The sequence below is a fragment of the Anolis sagrei genome, chromosome 1 (assembly GCF_037176765.1).
Source record: "Anolis sagrei isolate rAnoSag1 chromosome 1, rAnoSag1.mat, whole genome shotgun sequence".
NCBI lineage: Eukaryota > Metazoa > Chordata > Lepidosauria > Squamata > Dactyloidae > Anolis > Anolis sagrei.
The window spans coordinates 127,485,923-127,493,071 of record NC_090021.1 but is presented as its reverse complement, the minus strand read 5'-3'; the positions used below and the strand labels follow the sequence as shown (position 1 = coordinate 127,493,071).

Here is a 7,149-nt window from a genome sequence, read left to right as displayed (position 1 = left end):
TGTTGTCCGTAGACACTTCCAAGGTCATGTGGCCAGCATGACTGCATGGAGTGCTGTTACCTTCCCACAGGAGCGGTACCTATTGATCTACTCACATTTGCATGTTTTCGAACTGCTAGGTTGACAGAAGCTGGGGCTGACAGCAGAAGCTCATGCTGCTCCCCAGATTCGAACCTGCGACCTTTCGGTCAACAAGTTTAGCAGCTCAGCGCTTTAACCCACTGCGCCACCGGGGGCTCCATATTGATATGGTATGATATGTAAAACATTATTTATCCTGGAGGGGGAGAAAGTGTGCAATGTTCTTTGAATCAGCCTTTAAAACAATGAACAACAAGGTTGCCACCATCAGAAACAACCCCCCCCCCCCCCCACACACACACACACTGACTTGAACCCCTGGCTCAGGAGAATCAGTGCTTTCTATTTTACAACAGCTTCAGAAATCAAATAACTTACTGGTGTTGGGTTTGAACAGGAATGAGTCAATAGCAACTTCCCAGAATTCAAGCCAGAGATCTTTCTCGATGTTAAAAGTCTGAGCTGTCGTCCCTTCCGATTTAGCCATCACAATAAACAACTTAGAAAACAGAGGGTCATTGTAAACCATGAGGATGCGCTATACAAAATCCATTTTATATTTAATCCAATGATCAAACACAATGATTTCTAAAGCTTTGATTAAACACACAACTTAACTGGTATTGTTTTTTATCTACACTTTTACACATATATACATGGTATGTTGCCAACAATTCTGGTGTGAATCTTGGAGATGGCACTTTTAATTTGTAAACCTATATCCAGTAGTCATCTTAGTTTCTCATTAAGTGCTATGGTGGGTTTTCCCAACCCCTTTTCTATCAAACACAAAGACTGTTCATTAGTTATTGCTTATTTTTAACATGACAATAACCAATAATCTCTTTAGCATGTAATGTTTGAAAGCGGTTTTGATGCAATCAAACATCCCAGACTTGGGTTGGCTGGTCATAGCTCAGTAGTTGCAGCTCATCTGATTAGCCCAGGCACAGACTTTACGAATGGCTTTCAGATTACAGCTATCTGGAGCTTCCCAGCAGAGTCTGTGATCAGCGCGCAGGTCCATTAATCTATCTCTTCTTATTCTTTTCATGTGTCATATGATAATGATAATGAACCAGGAAGTGCCCATTTGTAGACTGCACAATTGACACAAACAATTCATCATTCTCTGTTTAATTAAGGAACAACAATAAAATGAAAATTGCCCCCTCCAAACAACCAAACATCCTCCAATGGCTTTGTGATTAACATGAGGAGGGAAATGACATCATGGCCAGTAGTGCCCTCGGCAGATGAACACTGGGGAACTCCAGGGCATAAGGGGCAGGCAGCAAATCCCAGGGAGGCCTTTGGCACTGCTCCACCAGTCACGTAAATTGTGTGTCAGGTGTAAAATGAGTGTAAGTAACACACCAAGAGATAAAAGAGCACTGCAAAGGAACAGAAAGACAGAAAACTAAACAGATGCTATCTGCTTTGCAGAACGTAAGAGGAAAGAATAGGGTTGTCTTGGAAATGTGCATGCATCTGAATTTGCAATCAAACCATATGTTGCTTGAGTCACTACCCAAGATCTATGAGATGTTGGGTGAGGGATTTTCTTTTCTTTTCTTTTTAAAAATCGGCTCAGGAAATGAACAGCATTTCTACATTTGCCTTTTTTCACTCACTACTTTTGTTCTAAGAATTGACAGGTTGTTTCCGTTCTTTTAAGACTCATTCCCATGTTGTTGCTGGAACATTGATTCTGAGAAAAGGCAGTGATTCTGAGGCATCTTAGTATTTAAGATGGAAGCTCTTCAAGACCAGAGAGTGAGTACTTTCAATCCATACTATTGCTGCATGCCTTCAAGTCATTTCTGTCATGTGGCAACACTTATGTAACCCTATCATTGGGTTTTCTTGACAAGATTTGGTCAGAGAGGAGGTGACATTTCCTTTGTGACTTGCTCAAGGTCACCTAGTGGGTTTCTATGGCTGAGCAGAATCCTTGTTCTCCAAGACATAGATCAATGATCAATGTGCAAACCACTATACAACACTGCTGTATAGGCCTACATGCATTTCAAGAGTCCCATCCACTTCAGATACACAATGAAAACTGTTGTTACTAATTCAAATGACTGATCAGAACTTGATTATATGCTTTTTGCTACAAAGATGAGAACCTCTCTTGGTGCAATTGATAAAACTGAGGGATGTTTCATGGAATGCTCCTTCCCTTTAGGTATCTATTATTGAAAAGAGTTTTATGGTGATCTCAAAAACTGTGGGAAATGCAAGAAAGAAAATAAAAAGAAAGACTTGTTACTTCGAATAAAAACAGCCAGAATAGAAAACTCCAGAATAATCTTCCCCAACATGGTAGAACACCGTTTCTATTTTTTCAGCCAGTGTGGGGCTTGTTTCTTGAGGAGAGGGGATGTTGTGTTTGAATATATTTCAAGGAGTCTGGAAAGCTTGAAAGCACAATAAAATACATTTTATTGAAAGTGCAATAAAAATACATTCAAAGCAAGCAGCCCTTCCAAGTAGTGGGGCCACATAAAGCATACTCAAGAGCATTTTACAAAAGTTGATATCCCTTATACATGAGTTATCTGTATGCTTTAACTGACATGGAATTATGGGAGGTATAGTATGGTGAGAAACCAGCCCTCTGTCAGAGAAGGCTAAAAACCTTGTAAAATTACAACTCCAAGGATTCCATAGCATTGACCCATGGCAGTTGAAGTGGTGTCAAACTATATTCATTCAACAGTGTAGAAGCACCCTCTCTGCTTAGCTCTTCCTTAGTCTAAGGCCCCTTCCACACAGTTGTATAAAATCCACATTTAACTGGATTATATGGAAGTATGGACTCATATAATCTGAAACACACAGCAAGGCCCTAATGACCACGAAACATGTATCTGCAGTGTCACGTAACTGCTCCAAGAGGAATAAATAGACAAAAGGATATACCTGAGGAGAGAGATACCTCAACTGGACATAAACTGAAAGTTTTAATATCAATGATAATGTGTTTGTTTGTTTGTTTGTTTGTTTGTTTGTTTGTTTGTTTGTTTACAGAGATTCCCTATGTTGATCTGTGCAGGGAAAGGGAATGGCTTGCCCCTGTGTTGCGATCACTGCTCTTTGCCAGTCATGGAGCTCAGTGCTTTTGCCTGTCAAGGCTGCTGATATCAGAACAGGGTGCTTACATAAGCAGAAAGTAGGAGAGGGTTGAACAGGGCCAATGTAGCCCTGGCCTACCAGGCTGGATATACCAGAGCAACCTGCCAGGTAAAGATGTGGCTTCAGGTGAGGTGAACCCAAACTTACTTTGTTCTGCAATATTTTTTCTCCCCGCAAATGCAGTTTTGTCTGATGATATCTCCAGTTGTTACAAGTGTTGCATTCATGCTGTTTCAATCTTGTTCACCTCAGTGCTGAATTCTTTCTATTTTTTTCGTTGTTTTCTCGTTCTTGGCCTTGTCAATGCATATTTCCATATCACCCAACTGACCCTGACAATCTAAGTGAGGATGCCATGATGTTACAAACACTGAGAGACAAAAAGCACCTGCATCAAACTGCCAATCCCATTGAAATGCCCTCCAGATGGTCCAAGGACTGTGAGAGCAAAGACATACCAGCTGAAAGGAAAATATACAAGACCAAACAGGAGACAACACAAAGGTCTGACAGGTATTCATTCTCAAAACAAAGTCATTATTTCCAGGTGAATATGAAAACTGGACAATGTTCAATGTAGCTTTAATTCTTTTTTTTGTTTGTTTGTTTATTGTTATTTTTAGACAGATTAAAACAAAACCTACATACAGACATACCAAAAACCAGCAAAAAAAAACAACCAACATCAACAACATAGGATTTAAAATACTTTTTCTAGTATAATGCGACTACATCCTTAACATCAAAAAACCCAATAACTACAAACAATCTATGTGATCTACTCTGTCTAGTGGTTGTATTCTCTCAATTTTCTACACCCATTTAGTGAAAAGGAACAATTGGTACTTCTTTCCTCATATAATAACTTCTAGTCCAAAAAACCAATGATGGAAATTTTGTTGGAGCATGTAAGGAAGCAGTTAGTGAGTGTGTTAACTGTAAAATGCAAAGCATGAAGCTGATTGATTGGGTATGCTTGGGGAGCTAGCTGAGCCGGGGAGTTTTAGCAACAGTTCCATATTCAGGCTTGTGCATTTCCGTGAGAGAGAGTTCTTGCTTCATGAGCTGCTGGAAGGTGATATTCCACATGGACACCAAAAGACCATTCATACCTCTCAAAAGGACATTATGTAAGTCAATGCAACTGGTCTCATGATTGTAAATATGTTCCTCTGCATTATGAAGGGTAAACTACTTGTTCTTTATTGATCATCTGCATAGCATATTTTCTTTCTCTAGCAAGACAGTGTGTGGACTGATAAAATGCGAATGTGATTTTCATTGCACCAACAAATTTCACTCCATCTTTGCTGGAGGAATACAATAAATGGGCCCCAGACTTTTTTCAAATTAGTTAAAGATTTCTCTTTAATCAACATAGTTAGTTTATCCATTTCAGAGAGTTCACTTATTTTCAGAAGTCAATCGTCTTAAGATGGGTCATTGAGTCTTTCCATCTTTGAATGTAGGCAATTCTTGCTGCCGTTGTCATGTATAGCAATAACTTTCCACATTTTTTATTGAGTTGTTCATCTAACATCCCAAGCAGATAGAGTTCAGGTTTCATTTCAAATTTGACTTTAACAATTTCTTCTAAAATTATATGTATCTGTGCCCAGTATTTCTCGGCCTTTTTACATGACTACCACATATGATAAAAAGTGACCTGACCATGTTTTCTCCACTTTTCCAACAATCACTAGAATTATTTTTATACATCATAGCAATCCTTTCTGGTGTCAGGCACCATCTGTACATAGTTTTATTTTTAAAAATCTTTCAAGTCATTACTCAATGTAAATTTAAAACTCTTTGTCCAGACTTAATTCTTATAATTCCTCTTCCTGTTGCACAGATACAAGCTACTGTTAGGTACAGAATAGCTTTCTATTCTTTACCTAACAGTAGCTTGCATTTCTGCACTTGCCACCCTCTAGCACGATTTCCCAGAGAGAAGGACTGTGGTGTGTATAATAAAACCAAATGGATAAGAAATCAGTAGCACTGCTGGTAGTAATTCTTCTACCTAATGCAGATATTTATTAGCTCTGAATTCTATTATTATATTTTATTTTATGACATACGATCTCTGCATTATGAGAAGTAAGTTATGAGCATATTGTCATAAAACTGCTTAACATTTGACCCCAGCTGTCTCACCAGGGCATAAGTTAGAAAAATTAGACAAAATGTATTGTTGTTGGGAAAGGTTAGTCAAAAAGATGTGGAAAATGAAGATCAGCGGGTGGGTTTGAAAGAGGGCAGAAACAGAAAAAGGCATCCATACACATAGCTTGCAGCTATGCTTGGAAAGCTACTCAAAACTAAAAGGGAAGCAATGAGATGTGAAAGTGTTAATGTTTTGGGGTGCCAGTCTGTAATGGGGAAAGTGAAATTGACAAGTTCCCCTCTCTAGACCTGAAATTTTGAAGGTTTAGATTTTACAAGATTGTCTTTAAAACCCTGACATAACCATGTTTGAAACGCTGAATTAGACTTTCCATCTTTTTTCAACAGATATAACACAATCCTTTCTGTACTGGGAATCATTTTACTTAATGTATTTGGCCAGTGAAGAACAAACCTCACCATAAATTTGACAGAATAAATTTGAATGTTTTCTATGGAGTGAAGCAAAACAGACAAGTCCATCTAATCTGTTAGAGGCTACTGATATTGCAACTGCCACTGGTCTGACTGCAAAGGGAAAAAAGATCAAGTGAACACAGCTCCACTGTGCTTGGGCTCCAGCAGTTGAGGAAATGCTACTCTTATATCCCAACTGCCACTGCCCTGGCTTTGGAGAGAAAAGAAATGTCAGGTACAGGTCCATGATGGAGCAGATAAAAGGTTATCAATTCATCACAACTGTTACTGCCCTGGTACCAGAAGGAGAGAAGAAGCCAGACACATTTCCATCATCCCAAGATCTGGAAGAAAGGCTATTCCTCCATCCCAAACAGCCACTGCCCTGACCATGGAGGAAGAGAAGACCATCTGCTGGACTTAATTCCTCCACTTCCTTTCTCTTGTATATCCTGCGTTTGGTAGACTGTAAGTGTGAGTATAGGGAACTACTGTCAAATCAACAATTTGCAGGGCATTCCAGGAAGCCTTTGCGTTGAAATGCAAGATATAAATAAATAAATAAATAAACCTCCTGATACTACAAATAGGATAGATAGTCAGTCATTCTTGTCTTAGGCTTCACAATGAATTCATTGAGTTCTTGAGAACTATGGTACACTTTAGAATTAGCGATATCTTTGCCAAAAGCAAAGTTAAGTGTCTGAACCATAAAAAATCTAAAAGAATAATCATTATATTGACTAATAAAAATAATAATAAAAGAATATACAACCTGGGGAAACATGGGTTGATCTAATAAAGGTAATCGTCTAATATGGATATGGGATTGTTTCACCTCAGTTCACATTAGTGACCTCTACTCTATAGTTACCTCCATCTGGCTTCCAAGTAAAGCTTTTCTTGAGGCTGCAGTCCTTATTAGGACAATGGACTTCTTCAGAGAATGAATGAAATTCATGTGAGAGGCAATGTAACCCTGTGGCTAATGCCATGCTCCTTTCAACCACCTCTACTTTGTTCTCTATAAACATCATTTTTAAAAATGTCCCATAGGACTAATCCAATAGCCAAAGCTGATAACCAATTTCCAATGAAACTGAAGTTTCTGTGTTTACATCATACTACACCAGAGCTTTCAGGTGTGTGCTCTTCTTTTGTAACAGGTGAAAAGTAGGAAGACTGTGTTCCAACTACTTAATTAGTTGCTATTAAAGAAACAGTGCCAGCGCTTCAGTTTTTCATTTGTCACAAAACAAATGTCATAAATCCATTTTGAATAGAAGAAGGATTAGCTTTCATTTTCTCATAGCAGCACTCAGAATAGGTCAAATGGAAGTT

At 38.6% G+C, this 7,149-nt stretch overlaps 1 long non-coding RNA gene across 1 annotated transcript; it reads left to right on the top strand.

Annotated features, from left to right (window-relative positions):
- Window positions 1–1,771: 1,771 nt before the first annotated feature.
- Window positions 1,772–6,368, top strand: LOC137095904 (uncharacterized). The gene is made up of 3 exons (XR_010909051.1): window positions 1,772–1,857; window positions 3,118–3,735; window positions 5,740–6,368. It is a non-coding gene; the product is annotated as an uncharacterized lncRNA (long non-coding RNA).
- The last annotated feature ends 781 nt before the right edge of the window (window positions 6,369–7,149 follow it).